Source organism: Sus scrofa, chromosome 1 (assembly GCF_054392235.1).
Source record: "Sus scrofa isolate SSC_HxYL_T2T_F1_AM1 chromosome 1, Sscrofa_HxYL_maternal_Yorkshire_Landrace_v2.0, whole genome shotgun sequence".
NCBI lineage: Eukaryota > Metazoa > Chordata > Mammalia > Artiodactyla > Suidae > Sus > Sus scrofa.
Genome location: NC_139383.1, coordinates 180,701,728 through 180,719,120, shown reverse-complemented (window position 1 = coordinate 180,719,120; position 17,393 = coordinate 180,701,728). Strand labels below are relative to the sequence as shown.

At 36.2% G+C, this 17,393-nt stretch overlaps 1 protein-coding gene and 1 long non-coding RNA gene across 2 annotated transcripts in view; both read left to right on the top strand.

Annotated features, from left to right (window-relative positions):
* The window catches only part of FBXO33 (F-box protein 33), a 38,602-nt gene that overhangs the window by 7,427 nt on the left and 13,782 nt on the right, over positions 1-17,393 (top strand). The window lies entirely within an intron of this gene.
* LOC146406894 (uncharacterized) lies at positions 11,755-17,285 on the top strand. Its single transcript, XR_014817954.1, has 2 exons — positions 11,755-14,040; positions 14,938-17,285. It is a non-coding gene; the product is annotated as an uncharacterized LOC146406894 (long non-coding RNA).

Here is a 17,393-nt window from a genome sequence, read left to right as displayed (position 1 = left end):
TCTATTTCTGTTTTATATATAGATATTATTTGTTTAGATTTCACATATAAGTGATATTGTCTTTCTCTGACTTACTTCACTTGGTATGATATTCTCAAGGTCTATTCATGTTGCTGCAAATGTCAATAATATTTCATTTTTTTATGGCTAATATTCCAGTGTGTGTGTGTGTGTGTGTGTGTGTGTGTTTGTGCACGCGCGCGCACGTGCATACACCACGTCTTCTTAACCCAATTTTCTGTTGATGGGCACTTGGCTTGCTTCCATGTCTTGGCTATTGAGTGCTGCTGTGAACATTGGGGTGCTTGTATCTTTTTGAATTAAAGTTTTCACTTTTTTAGGTATATACGCATAAGTGGATTGCTAAATCACGTCATAGCTCTGTTTTTAGTTTTTTAAGGAACCTCTATCCATGCTGTTTTCCATAGTGGCAGCACCAATTTACATTCCCATAGTGTAGACGAGTTCCCTTTGCTCCACATTTATTGTTTGTAGACTTTTTGATGATAACCATTCTGACCAGTGTAAGGTAATACCTCATTATGGTTTTGATATGCATTTCTCTAATAGTTAACAATGTTGAGAATCTTTTCCTGTGCCTGGGGCCATCTATATGTCTTCTTTGGAGAAATGTCTATTTAGATCTTTTGCCCATTTGTTGATTGGATTGTCTGGGGGTTTTTTTTATATTGAGTTGTATGAGCTGTTTGTGTATTTTGGAAATTAACCCCTTGTCATTCACATTATTTGCAAATATTTTCTCGCATTCCATAAGTTGTCTTTTGGTTTTGTTAATGGTTTCCTTTGCTGTGCAAAAGCTTTTTAAGTTTATTGGGTCCCATTGGTTTATTTTTTATTTTATTTCTTTTGCCTTGGGAGACTGACCTAAGAAATCATTGCTATGATTTATGTCAGAGAATGTTTTTCCTGTGTTCTCTTCTAAGAGTTTTATGGTGTCATGTCTTATACTCAGGTCTTTAAACCATTTTGAGTTTACTTTTGTATATGGTGTGAGAAAAGGTTCTAATTTTGTTGACTTACATGTAGCTGTCCAGCTTTCCTAACACCACTTGCTGAAGAGACCGCCTTTTCTCAATTGCATATTCTTGCATCTTTTGTCATAGATTAAATGACCACAAGTGCATGGGTTTATTTCTTGGCTTTCTCTTCTGTTCCATTGATCTATAGGTATGTTTTTATTTCAAAACCACACTGTTTTGATTACTGTAGGTTTGTGGTGTTACGTAAAGTCTGGAAGGGTTATCCCTCTAGCTTTGTTCTATTTCCTCAGGATTGATGTGATAATTCTGGGTTTTCTGTGCTTCCATAAAAATTTAAGGTTATTTGCTCTAGTTGTATGAAAAATGTCATGGGTATTTTGATAAGGATCACATTAAATCTGTGGATTACTTTAGGTAGTGTGGCCATTTTAACAATATTAATTATTCTAATCTAAGAGCATGAAATATCTTTCCATTTTTTTAAGCAACTTCAGTTTCCCTTATCAGTACTTAGAGTTTTCAGCATATAGGTCTTTTACCTCCTTGATTAGATTTATTCCTAGATTTTTTTTTTTTTTTAATTTGGCTGTGCCCAAGGCATGCAGAAGTTCCTGGGCCAGGGACTGAACCCATGCCACAGAAGTGACACAACAGTAAAAACACAAGATTCTTAACCCACTGAGCCACCAGGGAACTCCTGGCACAATTTTAAATGGAATTTTTTTTAACATATCTTATTATCAGTGTAAAGAAATCTAATGGATTTCTGTGTATTAATCTTGTATCTGGCTACCTTAATGAATGCATTTATTAGTTCTAATGATTTTTGTGTGGAGACCTTAGGGTTCTCCACATAGAGGTGTTATGTAATCTGCAGATAGTGGCAGTTTTACCTCTTCCCTTCCAATTTGCATATTTTTTGTTTCCTTTTCTTGTCTAATTGCTGTGACTATGACTTCCAGTACTATATTAAATAGAAGTGATGAGAGTGGACATCCTTGTCTTGTTCCTGAATTTAGTAAGAAGACTTTCAGCTTTTCACTGTTGAGTATTATGTTGGCTGTGGGTTTGTCTTTAATGGATTTTATTATGTTGAGATTTTTCTCTCTATACCCACTTTGCTGAGAGTTTTTGTCATGAATAGATGTTGAATTTTGTCAAATGCTTTTCCTGTATCTATTGAGATGATCATGTAGTTTTTGTCGTTTCTTTTGTTAATGCAGTGCATTGATAGATTTGCGTATGTTGAACCATCCTTGTGGCCCTGGAATGAATCCAACTTGATCATGAAGTTTGATCCTTTTTATGCATTGTTGGATTTTGTTTGCTAATATTGTGTTGAGGATTTTTTGCATCTATATTTATCAAAGATACTGGCCTGCATCTTTCTTTTTTCATAGTGTCTTTGTCTGGTTTTAGTATCAGAGTGATGGTGGCTTCATAAAATAAATTCGGAAGGGTTCCCTTCTCTTCAGTCTTGTTGGATAGTTTGAGAAGGATAGGGATAAGTTCTTGACTTTGTATGTTTGGTAGAATTCTCCAGTGAAGCTATCTGATCCTGGACTTTTGTTTGCATAGTTTTTTTTTAATTACTGGTTCTATTTCATTTCTAGTGATCAGTGCGTTCAAATTATCTGTTTCTTCTTGACTCAATTTTGGCAGACTGTGTGTTTCTGGAAACTTCTCCATTTCTTCTAGGTTGTCCAGTTTGTTAACCTGTATGTTTTTCATACAATTTAAATATGTATATTTATTCTGTATGTATAAAAACTATGGATGAAAAGATAAGTGCAGTTCACAGGTTGTGAGAAAAGAATTTTCACTTTTCTGGACAAATACATTATTTTAGAGGTATTCCTAGAGTATAATGTACCTGAAAACTGATCTACACTTTCAATCTATGGTGTATAAGGTATAGATAAATAGTCCATGGTTTTTATCATCGACTAAGGTAAATATACTATTCAACATATTTGTTGAATGCCAGGCCTTGTTCTAGTGACTGGGGATACAGCAGTAACTAAAAAGCCATGTATTGTAGAGCTTATTCTAGTGGGAAAACAAGACAAATAAATAAGATATATAGTATCCAAGTTGGTAATACCTGCTATGAAGCAAAAGGAACCGGTGAAGGGAGATGGGAATGGTGGTGATGGGAAGGAGTGTTGCTGTGTAAAATGGGGCATTTAATTAAGGAAGGTCTTAACTGCTGAAGTAGTACTCAAAGGGAAGGGAAGGATGATGCCATGTGTCTCTCTCTGGAAAGTGATTCCTGGGAGAAGAAGCAATAAGTGGAATAGTGTCTCTGCACTTTGGCCTGGTTAAGTAAGACAGCGCATAGAGCAGTGAGATGTAGAAAAGGTCAGCCAAGTAAGAAGGAAGGCTGATATCAAAATCAGTAAGCCTCTATTAGGCTCTTGTGAGGACTTTGACTGTAAGTGATACAAGGAGCAGTGAAAGGGTTTTGAGACAGGGAGTGACATGATCTAATAGTGCAAAAGGAACATTCTAGTTGCTTTGTTAGGAATAGTTTGTAATAGGACAAGAGTAGAAGCAATGAGGTGGATTATGAGGGTTATTGCAGTAATCCAGGCAAGACATGATGGCATGGACCAGGGTAGGGGCCGTGGAAGTGGTAAATAGTCTAAGTCTGTCTTTATTTTTATCTGGAGGCCTTCTAGAAGTAGAATATAAGTATAAAAAATTAGATACAATTGTCCAGCTAATATTACAGTGCCCTTTAATTGTTACCCCCAAAATATGTCTAAAAAAATTTTCTTTTTGGCTGTTGGTATTTATTTTGTTTTTCTTTTGTGTTAAAAAAGAAATACCTAGAGTTTGGATACAGTTTATTTTCTAAAAGCAAAACTTATCTTTGCTCTTAGTCCCTTTACTACCAAGTCTGTTGAATTGCATCAATCTGTTGAATTGCCCCAGCAACTTCCTGGCATGAATTTATGTTTCTTTTCTCTTCCCCTCTCTCACTTTCCTGCTTCATGAAAACCCAGTACTCCTTGGAATTTGCCTAAGTCTGGCCCACATATAAGCTGTGGCTTCAAGATGGTAGGACTTTCCAGAAGAAGTACAAGGATTCTTCCTTCACCCCTGGTCTTGTCTATTTTTCTATCCAGCAACTCATCATGTGTGTGCTTCTTTTGTTATATCTTTTAAGTGGACAAGGAAAAGGGAGAAACCAGCCATTCCTGAACTACCTTTTAACCTGTTTTGTTATTTAGATGTTGCTGGTAACTTCAAAAAAGAATCTCATTCTTAGAAACCTCAAAAAAGCAACTTTGGTTCAGGTATAGAAGAAGAGCAGTCACATGAGACAAGAGACTTTGATCTTCTATAGCTCTCATCCACCTTTTCAAGCTACGTACCCTCTTCATACCAAAGTTCTAGTAGAGTTACCATCTTGATCATGGAGCTGGTTGAGGCCCAGTCATATTGCCAGTACTGCAAAGAGTTGAATGGATATGTTTTTGACAGTCCTTAAAATCCTAGTTTTCCCAGAGAAACAGCAGTAATCAACAACCATATGAGGTGGCATTATTATCCCTATTTTAAAACTAAGGCACACAGCAGTTAAGTGAGTGAACTTCCCAGTTACACAGAGAGATGACTGATTTTTTTTTCTAATTTTTTAATGAAATTTTTGAAAACATAGAAAAACTAGACACAATGAAGCTATCATCAAGATTCATATTTAAAGGTTTCGCCATGTTTGCTTTCTTTTATCTTTACTGAAATATTTTAAAGGAAATACAAGATACAGATGTCATTTTACACTACCATTTCAGTATAAAATTCTGAAAATTATGGATATTTTTATAATAACCACAGTGGTATTAGTACACTTAACAAACCTGTCAGTAATTTTTTAGTCTCACTTGATTTTTTTTTTTTTTTTTTTTTTTTTTGCCACAGCTTACAGCAGCGTGATGTGGGATCTCAGTTCCCAGGTCAAGGATTGAACCTGGACTGCAGCTCACCTGATTTTTTTTTTTTTTAAAGAATTTTTAAAACCTTTATTTCTACTCCAAGAGTCTAAACTCATGGATACCTGTAACTTAATCATAATATATTTTCATGTAATTGGCACACAATATGTATTTTAATAACTACATGAGCAAAGAGTAAGAGAACAGTCTATAGGATAAATTTCTCAGTTGTAAGCACTTAACAGTCTGACAGCACTGGATCTGGAATTGATGACTTTTAAAATAGGATTAAAGAAGAATGCCATTAGGTTGAAGAAATTTATTCTCTTTTGGCAGTAGCATTAGAAAGATTGATTATCAAACATTCATGATCTTGTGCTCTTTCACAGCATGTTTTTAGGATTTTCAAAGGAACTATTAAGTTATATCCTATTAATATTACCATAGGAACAGAGCTAAGTTAATTTGAAGAATTAAGATGAAAAAATATTTCTTACCAACTAAAATCTTTTCCCAATATGGTTTTCATTACATGACTTTTAAGCAATTGCATGTTGTGAACATTGTGCAGGTAAGAACCCAGTTTGCTTCTTTAGTTCACTTGCTGATTCAACAATAAGTAAATGAATGAATAAATAAAGAAAACCCCAGTCACAGATTTCATCTTTAAGTGAAAGGATTATGTAGCATAATTCCCTTTTTACTGGCATATTCTCCTAGCTGCAAAATGAGGCATCTATTTATTGCCATGGTTCAGTAGGTTCTGTTTTAGTGTTGTTGCCTAGATGTTCTTTTCAGTCTCTTTTTTACCATCTGAAACAATAATTAGCCACCTGAAAGCTATATGCTATTTTCTTGGCTTCACTTTATGATTCATGATCTAATTTCAACATGATGAATTTGGGATATATCTGGGGAGTTCCCATTGTGGCGCAGCAGAAATGATTCCAACTAGGAACCATGAGGTTCCAGGTTCAATCCCTGGCCTCTCTCAGTGGGTTAGGGATCCGGCATTGCCATGAGCTGTGGTGTAGGTCGCAGATGCATCTCGGATCCTATGTTGCTGTGGCTGTGGTGTAGGCTGGCAGCTGTAGCTCCAATTGGACCCCTAGCCTGGGAACCTCCATAGGCCGAAGGTGCAGCCCTAAAAAAAAACAAAACAAAACAAACAAAAAAACATGATATATTTGGAAGCTGCCCTTGAGTTCCCAGTAAGGTTTTTTCCCTGTATTTCTAAGTTTTAAAGTAAATTATTATTTTCTCTTTCACTAAATAAATGCTAATTTTGAATGGAAATATAGGTACCAAAAAACTTTTTTCCAAAATGTCCACCAGGAGTTCCCGTTCTGGCTCAGCAGGTTAAGGACCCAACATAGTATGCATAAGGATGCGAGTTCCCTGGCCTCAATCTGTGGTTTAAGGATCCAGCCTTGTCACAAGCTGTGGCATAGGTTGCAGATGCGGCTTGGATCCCATATTGCTGTGACTGTGGCGTAGGCCAGCTGGCAGCTGCAGCTCCAGTTCAGCCCCTAGCTCGGGATCCTCCATATGCCACACAGGTGCAGCTGTAAAAAGAATTTTTTAAAAATGTCCATCATATACTATAAAATATGCCACTTTTAATTTTTCCCATAGTTTTTAATAAGACCATTGTATACGAGGACACAGTTTAATTATGAGAAATAAGAAAAAAAAAAAAAAAGAAGGCATTCCATTATAGTTCAGCAGGTTAAAGATCAAGTGTGTCTCTGTTGTGGCTCTGGTTACAACTGTGGTGCAGGGTTGATCCCTGGCCCAGGAACTTCTGCCTGCTGTGGGTGCTGCCAAAAAAGAAAATTATATGATTAAGGGATCCATCCAAGGAGAGGATGTTACTATCATCAACATATATGCCCCAAACATAGGAGCACCCAGATACATACAACAAATATTAACAGACATAAAGGGAGATATTGATGAGAATACAATCATAGTAGGAGACCTAAATACCCCCCTCACATCAATGGACAGATCCTCTAAACAGAAAACCAATAAAGCAACAGAGATCCTAAAGGAAACAATAGAAAAGTTAGACTTAATTGATATCTTCAGGACACTACATCCAAAAAAATCAGAATACACATTCTTCTCAAATGCTCATGGAACATTCTCAAGAATCGACCACATATTGGGACATAAAGCGAATCTCAATAAATTTAGGAGCATAGAAATTGTCTCAAGTATCTTCTCTGACCACAATGCCATGAAATTAGAAATCAACCACGGGAAAAGCAAAGAGAAAAAACCTACTCCATGGAGACTAAACAACATGCTACTAAAAAACCAATGGGTCAATGAGGAAATCAAGAAGGAAATTAAAAACCACCTTGAAACAAATGATAATGAAGACACAACCTCTCAAAATCTATGGGATGCTGCGAAAGCAGTGCTCAGAGGGAAATTTAGAGCAATACAGGCCTTTCTCAAAAAAGAAGAAAGATCCCAAATTGACAACTTAACTCTCCACCTAAACGAATTAGAAAAAGAAGAACAAAAAAGTCCTAAAGTCAGCAGAAGGAAGGAAATTATAAAGATCAAAGAAGAAATCAATAAAATAGAGACTCAAAAAACAATAGAGAAAATTAATAAAACCAAGAGCTGGTTCTTTGAAAAGGTGAACAAAATTGACAAACCCCTGGCCAGACTCACTAAAAAGAGGAGAGAAAGAACCCAAATCACCAAAATTATAAATGAAAAAGGAGAAATCACAACGGATACAGCAGAAATACAAAAAACCATAAGAGAATACTATGAACAACTATATGGCAACAAGTTTGACAATCTGGAAGAAATGGACAATTTTCTAGAATCTTACAGCCTGCCAAAACTGAATCAAGCAGAAACAGACCAACTGAACAGACCGATCACTAGAAATGAAATTGAAGAGGTCATAAAATCACTCCCTACAAATAAAAGTCCAGGACCAGATGGCTTCACAGGTGAATTTTATCAAACATATAAAGAGGAATTGGTGCCCATCCTCCTTAAACTCTTTCAAAAGGTTGAAGAAGAAGGAATACTCCCAAAGACATTCTATGAGGCCACCATCACCCTCATTCCAAAACCAGACAGAGATACCACCAAAAAAGAAAACTGTCGCCCAATATCATTGATGAATATAGATGCAAAAATTCTCAACAAAATCTTAGCCAACCGAATCCAACAACATATCAAAAAAATTATACACCATGACCAGGTTGGGTTCATCCCAGGTTCACAAGGATGGTTCAACATACGCAAATCAATCAGCATCATACACCACATTAACCAAAAAAAAGTCAAAAATCATATGATCATCTCAATAGACGCAGAAAAAGCATTTGACAAAGTTCAACATCCATTCATGATCAAGACCCTCGCCAAAGTGGGTATAGAGGGAACATTCCTGAATATAATCAAAGCCATTTATGATAAACCCACAGCAAATATAATACTCAATGGGGAAAAACTGAAAGCCTTCTCACTCAAATCTGGAACAAGACAGGGATGCCCACTCTCACCACTGCTCTTCAACATCGTTTTGGAAGTCTTAGCCACAGCAATTAGACAAACAAAAGAAATCAAAGGCATCCATATAGGAAGAGAAGAGATCAAACTGTCACTGTATGCAGATGACATGATACTATACCTAGAAAACCCTAAGGACTCAACCCCAAAACTCCTTGAACTGATTCATAAATTCAGCAAAGTAGCAGGATATAAGATTAACATTCAGAAGTCAGTTGCATTTCTGTATACCAGCAATGAAATATTAGAAAAGGAATACAAAAATACAATACCTTTTAAAATTGTACCTCACAAAATCAAATACCTCGGAATACACCTGACCAAAGAGGTAAAGGACCTATATGCCGAAAACTATAAAACCTTAATCAAAGAAATCAAAGAAGATGTAAAGAAATGGAAAGATATTCCATGTTCCTGGATTGGGAAAATCAATATTGTGAAAATGGCCATCCTACCCAAAGCAATCTACAGATTCAATGCAATCCCTATCAAATTACCCATGACATTTTTCACAGAACTAGAACAAACAATCCAAACATTTATATGGAACCACAAAAGACCCAGAATCGCCAAAGCAATCCTGAGAAACAAAAACCAAGCAGGAGGCATAACTCTCCCAGACTTCAAGAAATACTACAAAGCCACAGTCATCAAAACAGTATGGTACTGGTATCAAAACAGACAGACAGACCAATGGAACATAATAGAGAATCCGGAAATTAACCCTGACACTTATGGTCAATTAATCTTTGACAAGGGAGGCAAGAACATAAAATGGGAAAAAGAAAGTCTATTCAGCAAGCATTGCTGGGAAACCTGGACAGCTGCATGCAAAGCAATGAAGCTAGAACACACCCTCACACCATGCACAAAAATAAACTCCAAATGGCTGAAAGACTTAAATATACGACAGGACACCATCCAACTCCTAGAAGAAAACATAGGCAAAACACTCTCTGACATCAACATCATGAATATTTTCTCAGGTCAGTCTCCCAAAGCAATAGAAATTAGAGCAAAAATAAACCCATGGGACCTCATCAAACTGAAAAGCTTCTGCACAGCAAAGGAAACCAAAAAGAAAACAAAAAGACAACTTACAGAATGGGAGAAAATCGTTTCAAATGATGCAACTGACAAGGGCTTCATCTCTAGAATATATAAGCAACTTATACAACTCAACAGCAAAAAAACCAATCAATCAATGGAAAAATGGGCAAAAGACCTGAATAGACATTTCTCCAAAGAAGATACACAGATGGCCAGCAAACACATGAAAAAATGCTCAGCATCGCTGATTATAAGAGAAATGCAAATCAAAACTACCATGAGATACCACCTCACACCAGTCAGAATGGCCATCATTAATAAATCCACAAATAACAAGTGCTGAAGGGGCTGTGGAGAAAAGGGAACCCTCCTGCACTGCTGGTGGGAATGTAAACTGGTACAGCCACTATGGAGAACAGTTTGGAGATACCTTAGAAATCTATACATAGAACTTCCATATGACCCTGCAGTCCACTCTTGGGCATCTATCCGGACAAAGCTCTACTTAAAAGAGACACATGCACCCGCATGTTCATTGCAGCACTATTCACAATAGCCAGGACATGGAAACAACCCAAATGTCCATCGACAGATGATTGGATTTGGAAGAGGTGGTATATATACACAGTGGAATACTACTCAGCCATAAAAAAGGATGACATCATGCCATTTGCAGCAACATGGATGGAACTAGAGAATCTCATACTGAAATGAGCCAGAAAGACAAAGACAAATACCATATGATATCACTTATAACTGGAATCTAATATCCAGCACAAATGAACATCTCCTCAGAAGAGAAAATCATGGACTTGGAGAAGAGACTTGTGGCTGCCTGATGGGAGGGGGAGGGAGTGGGAGGGATTGGGAGCTTGGGCTTATCAGACACAACCTAGAATAGATTTACAAGGAGATCCCGCTGAATAGCATTGAGAACTATGTCTAGATACTCATGTTGCAACAGAAGAAATGGTGGGGGAAAAACTGTAATTGTAATGTATACATGTAAGGATAACCTGACCCCCTTGCTGTACAGTGGGAAAATAAAAAATAATAAAAAAAAAAGAAAATTATAGAAACAACATGAAGTGGGAGTCAGAAACCATGTTCTCCACCTGGCTCTGCCCTAACTAATATTGAAGTATTAGATAAGTCACTTCAGTTCCCTCATCTGTAAAGAAAGATGATTGAATCAGATATCCCTTACTCTGTAAGGAAATTTGGTGCATGTATTATTGGCTCTACTGTAACAAGATTATTACCATTTCATTGCTGCAAATAAAAAATTGTTCATTGCCTTTGAGTGGCATGTTTCTGACATTTCTGGGATACTTAAAAGCATTGTATACCTGGAACTAAAACAGAAATCTTCCAGAGAGTCTCCTTATATTAACTAGTTAAATTTTACTAATATATAGGTTGCTAATTTTTTGATGATTTTTGACATGAATTAAGTTCTTACAAAGGTGAAAGTTATGTAAAGCTAATTTAAATTTCTCAATTCCCTAGTAATGTGTTTGTAAAAACGGAATATTTGAAAAATTCAAAAAAGTAAAAAATTCACCAGAGTTAATTGCTAGTAAAATGTGAAACATCCTTTTACAAAATTGGAATAATAATATGTATGTTGTTTGAATAAAACTTTAACCAGAGTTATCAAGAAATATCTCAAACAGCCTAAGTTTACAGCCAAAGAAGCTAGAAAAAGAAGGAAAAACAAAACCCAACTTAGTAAAAAGTGAGAAATAATAAAGGTCAGAGCAGAAATAAATGAAATTGAGACAAAGAAAACAAGAGAATAGATAATGAAACTAAGCTCTTGTTCTTTGAAATGATACACAAAATTGCCAAACTCATCAAGAATAAAAGAGAGAGAACCCAAATCAATAAAATCAGAAATGAAAAATGTGGAGTTCCCGTCGTGGTGCAGTGGTTAACAAATCCAACTAGGAACCATGAGGTTGCAGGTTCGGTCCCTGCCCTTGCTCAGTGGGTTGACGATCCAGAGTTGCCGTGAGCTGTGGTGTAGGTTGCAGACGCTGCTGGGATCCAGTGTTGCTGTGGCTCTGGCGTAGGCTGGTGGCTGCAGCTCCGATTCAACCCCTAGCCTGGGAACCTCCATGTGCCATGGGAGCGGCCCAAGAAATAGCAAAAAAAAAAAAAAAAAAAGAAATGAAAAATGTTACAACTGATACCGCAGAAATACAAAGGAACATAAGATAAACAACTATATGCCAATAAAATGAACAACCTAGAAGAAATGGACAAATTCCTAGAAATGTGCATTCTCCCAAGACTGAACCAGGAAGAACAGACCAATTACCAGTAATGAAATTGGATCAGTAATTTAAAAAAAAAAAAAAAAGACTGCCAATAAACAAAAGTCCATGACCAGGTAGCTTTGCAGGTGAATTCTTCCAAACATTCAGAGAAGAGTTAACACCTATACTTCTCAAACTATTCCCCAAAAAATTGCAGCGGAAGGAATACTTAAGAACTCGTTCTATGAGGCCAGCAGCATCCTGATACCAAAATCAGAATAAGACATCACCCTGGTACCAAAACAAGAAAATGACACCACAAAAAAAGAAAATTACAAGCCAATATCACTAATGAACATGGATGCACAAATCCTCAGCAAAATAACAGCAGACTGAATATAACAGTATATTAAAAGAAGCATACACCAGGATCAAGAGGATCCTGGAATGCAAGGATGACTCTATCCACATATCAATCAATGTGATACGGCATATTAACAAGTTGAAGAATAAAATCATGTGATCGTCTCAATAGATGCAGAGAAAGCTTTGGAGAAAATGTAACATCCATTTATGATAAGAACTCTCCATGAAGTGGGTATGAAGGGAACGTACCTCAATATAATGAAAGCCATGTATTACAAGCCCACAGCTGTCATCATACTTGGTGAAAAGCTGAAAGCATTTCTTCAAAGACTAGGAGCAAGACAAGGTTGCCCACTCTCACCACTTTTATTCAGCATGGTATTGGAAGTCCTAGCCACAGCAGTCAGGAAAAAAATAAAAGTAATCCAAGTTGGAAAGGAAGAAGTAGAACTGTTGCTCTTTCTGCATGACATGATGATATCTATAGAAAATCCTAAAGATATAGATATAGCCAAAAATTTATTATGAATTCAGTTAATTCAGTAAAGTTTCAGGATGCAAAATTAATGTACATAAATATGTTGCTTTTCTATACACCAGCAATGAACTGTCAAAGTGAAATTAAGAGAACAATCCCATTTATAATCACATCAAAAAATACAATAATTAGATATAAATCTAACTAAGGAGGTAAAAGACCTATACTCCAAAAACCATAAGACATTGATGAAAGAAACTGAAAATGACACACATAAATAGAAAAATATACCATGATCATAGATTGGAAGAATCACTATTGTTAAAATATCCATATTATCCAGAGCAATTTTACAGATTCAGGGTAAATCCCAGTGGCATTTTTCACAGAACTAGAATAAATAATTCTAAAATTTGTATGGAAATGCAGAAGACACTGAATAGTCAAGGCACTTGAGAAAGAAGTACAAAGCTGGAAGTATCACACTCTGTGGTTTCAAACTATACTTCAGAACTGCAGTAATCAAAACAGTATGGTATGATACTGGCACAAAAATTGATATATAGATCAGTGGAACAAAATAGAAAGCCCAGAAATGAACCCACACTTATATGATCAACTAATCTATAACAAAGAAGCCAAGAAAGTACAAAGACAGCCTCCTTAGTATGAATGAATATTCCATAATTTATGTGTCCATTCTATTGTTGATGGACATTTGTGTGGTTTCCACACAGTTTTAGGTCAATATGAACAGTGTTGTTATCAACAAACTTGTTCCTATCTTTTGATGAACATATGTACACATTTCTCATGATGTATATAAGCCACCTGATCTTAAAATGAAAAGTGCTGTGCTGGTGACTTCATCCTCTTCTGATCCAACAAATCATCAACTCAGCAGAGTGTACGATACTAATTTCTCCTAAGGGATATTTTTCTGGGCCTGATTTCTTTTCCTTTGGTTCTTTTCTCAGATATTTGAATGGTTTGGTATTTGTCCCTACAAAAAAATGCCTTTGTCTCATCTTCTGCTTCTCATTTAACAAAAGATTCCTTGGTATCTCATAAATACTTGAAAGAAGATTTTATATTTTACCCAGGCATTTGAATTCTTTCAGTGGGATGGTTGGCCCAGATATTTAGCTCCCCATATTACAAAAAATAGAATTCAATAGAATTTATGGAGTCCCTATTGTGGCTCAGCAGTAACAAACCTGAATAGTATCCATGAGGATATGAGTTCAATTCCTGGCCTCGCTCAGTGGGTTAAGGATCTGGCGTTGCAGTGAGCTGTGGTGTAGGTCACAGATGTGGCTTGGATCCTGCATTGCTGTGGCCATGGTGTAGGCTGGCAGCTACAGCTCAGATTTGACGCCTAACCTGGGAACTTCCATGTGCCACAGGTGTGGCCCTAGAAAGACAAAAAAAAAAATCCAATAAAATCTAGCATATATTTACTAATCACTATATATCAGAAGGTCTTCTAGGTTTAAGGATTAGTATTGAAAAAAACAGACAAAATCTCTACCTTCATGGGGCCAACATTTCTAACCAGTGTCTCTACAAATATCCCTTCAGTCCCTCTGTCCCTGTCTCCTTTTTTTTTTTTTTTTTTGGCCATGCCCATGGCATGTGGAAGTTCCCAGGGCCAGGGATCAAACCCGTGCCACAGCAGTGACCCAAGCCACTGCAGTGACAGTGCATTTTTTAAAATTTTTCTTTTTGGCTACACCCATGGCATGTGGAAGTTTCCAGGCCAGGGATCAAACCCATGCCACAGCATCAACCAGAGCCACAGTAGTAGGATTTTTAACCCCTTACACCACAGGAGGAAGTCCCAAATGGAAGATTTAAGCCTGCATTTTTTTTTTTTTTAATGGCCATAGCTGTGGCATATGGATGTTCCCAGGCCTGGGATTGAATCTGAGCTGCAGCTATAGCAACTCCAGATCCTTTAAACCACTGTGCCAGGCCAGGGATCAAACCCATACCCCCACAGCAACCCAAGCTGTTGCAGTCAGATTCTTAACTCACTGCACCACAGCAGTAACTCCTAAGCCTGCATTCTTAATAGAATTCTTATTTAAAAAAATTTTATAAATTCAGCATGCTTTTTGCCTGTTTCCCAACTTGAATCTGAAACAAATTATTCATTATTTCAGCAATACTTAATTTGCATTTGTAATTATTTTCATATGCACAGGGCTACTAACTCAGAAGCCGAAGACCCTTCATTAAAAAGAAAATAGGAAATACTTAAGATGTACATTCTTTCTTTTTTGTCTTTTTAGGGCCACACCCAGGGCATATGGAAGTCCCCAGGCTAGGGCTCAAATCAGATCTGTACCTGTCAGCTTATGCCACGGCCACAGCAATGCCAGATCCGCCAGATCCGGGCTGCATTAGTGACCTACACCACAGCCCAGGGCAACACCTGATCCTTAACCCCCTGAGCAAGCCAGGGATCAACCCGAAACCTCTTGGTTGCTAGTCGGATTTGTTTCCACTGCACCACGACAGGAACTCCAAGATGCACATTATTAAATTAATCTTATACCAAGTTATCTGTGAGAAAATCCAACAGAGTAAAAGAAATTTGCCCATTTGCTTGGAGTTTTACTGGATATTTATGTAGGTTTTATAGAAAAATATAACCTAAAATATAAAAGTAAATTATTCTTTAAAAAAGTTAAGTTAAAATTACCCTGGGAGCCAATATGAACAATACAAATAAAACAAAAAACAAAACCCTTGAAGTGCCAAATTTAAGACACCTCAATTTTTTTGAGAGGTGAACTGAGTCAACAGTACACAATCCAGCACTTTGGTAAAGAAAAGGTTGGGTTAGAATTTTTTGAGGATAATTAAACACTATATATCTGACAAAGTTTTTTAAGAATTTCCAAAATAAAGCGATTTTATTTTCACCTGAGATTGGGAAACTCCTTGTAATTTATGGGTTTCGGTTTTTGTTTTTGACAGTTAAAAAGCAGCCTTTCTGATAGAGATCTATTTTTTAGAATTTAAAAGGTTGCCACCAAAAATAACAAAAAAACACTCAGCACTCTAGGTCCAAAATAAATTAGATATTGGGCCTAACATAAATGTACTTAAATTTTGTTCTCCTTTACCCAATTTTGTGTTAATCTTTATAGTAATCTCTGTCATTGGCTAATGGTTGCTTGTTCTTTCTTAACTTACAGAGAGAAGTAGCTATTAGAACTTGGCAGTTGGGAGAAGGGGTATACATTGATGAATGTGGTTAGCAATACATTTTAAATGTGAATAAGTCATGTATGTAGGTCTAGAGTTTTTGTTGTTTTGTTTTTTTAACATCCCCACAGAAGTCCAGGCCTAGGTCAGTGGTTCCTAATCTTTTTTGGTTAATCTTTGAAGAGCTGTTAAAACTAGTGATCCTCTTCCCAGAATGTGCACATAAACACAATATTTTGCCAATCATTTCTAGGATGGGCCTCAGGTTAAGAGGCCATAAATCCTTATTTTTGTATCATTTGGATGTATTTATTTATCTAATAAATTTTTTAACTATATGAATAGTGTGTTATTCGGTAAGTGACACCAAGTACTTCATTCAGGTCAGTGTAGTCAGTGTATGTAAAAGAAAGTAATTATATCCACTTAAATGATTTGTGCCAAGCAAATGTAATCTATAACATATTTCAGTATCATTACTTGATTGTCAAAAAGAAGTTAACCTACTATACTTTTGAGTTTAGCCATTAGTATTATTTTGTAAATAGATTCCGGTTAGAGAAATCCATTGGATTGGGGAGGGATAAACAAGTTTGATATGGGAATTTAAAAGGGCAAACTTTATTAACCCCAAATTCCCAATCCATCTCGCTCTATAAATGAAAATAAATAAATGGACAAAATCTTTCATATACAATTTTGTATACTGGGAATTGTGAAGTTCATTAAGTAATACTGTCTAGATGATTTGAGTACATTCAGAAGCAATGACTCACGGTCTAAATGCCAAGGAATTTTAGATTGCTGAGAAGCTGAGACTATTCAATGCTATTTGTCAATAAAATTCAAGAGCTTAAGAAAATGACATTGCAAGGAAATTTTAGTCACAATTGAAAAGGTAAGTCGAAATAGAAAAAACTTATGTTTTAGATTCAGTAAATCCAAATAATAGCTCTGAAATAAATTGGGGAAATGTTAAACCCTACCTTTAATTTTAAGAACTAGTAACCACAGTAGAGATAATAGTTACCATTATGCCAGTAATTGCCAAAGTATCAGCACTTTCTGTTAGTAAAATTGACTACTAGCCATGATAGTGAAAGATGATTCTTCTGCTCTTATTTTTTAATCTATAAGGTCTTTTATTTTTCCACCAGTAGGAGTTAGGTAGTCTTTGTTTACCATATATATATGGTATGTTGATATAAATTAAATGGAATACATTAAATGAGCTTCCAGTTCCACTTGTGGGCTCTGCATAAGGAGGAATCTTTGATACTATAATTAAGGAACTTTTTGGATTAAATGGATGTAGTAGAAAAATAGGAAATTAGAGAAGGGCAAATTGATAGATGTCTTGGGTTATGTCATTGATCTCTGTATACATTTGTCATTGATCTCTATCAGTGCAACATGAATAGCCCAATGAAGGGGAAGAAAAAAAGAATATGCAGACCTTGATGCCAGTGCTATAGATTGAAATGATTGGGAAAACTAAAAAAATTAATACCAGCATAGTCATCTTAAATTCTCT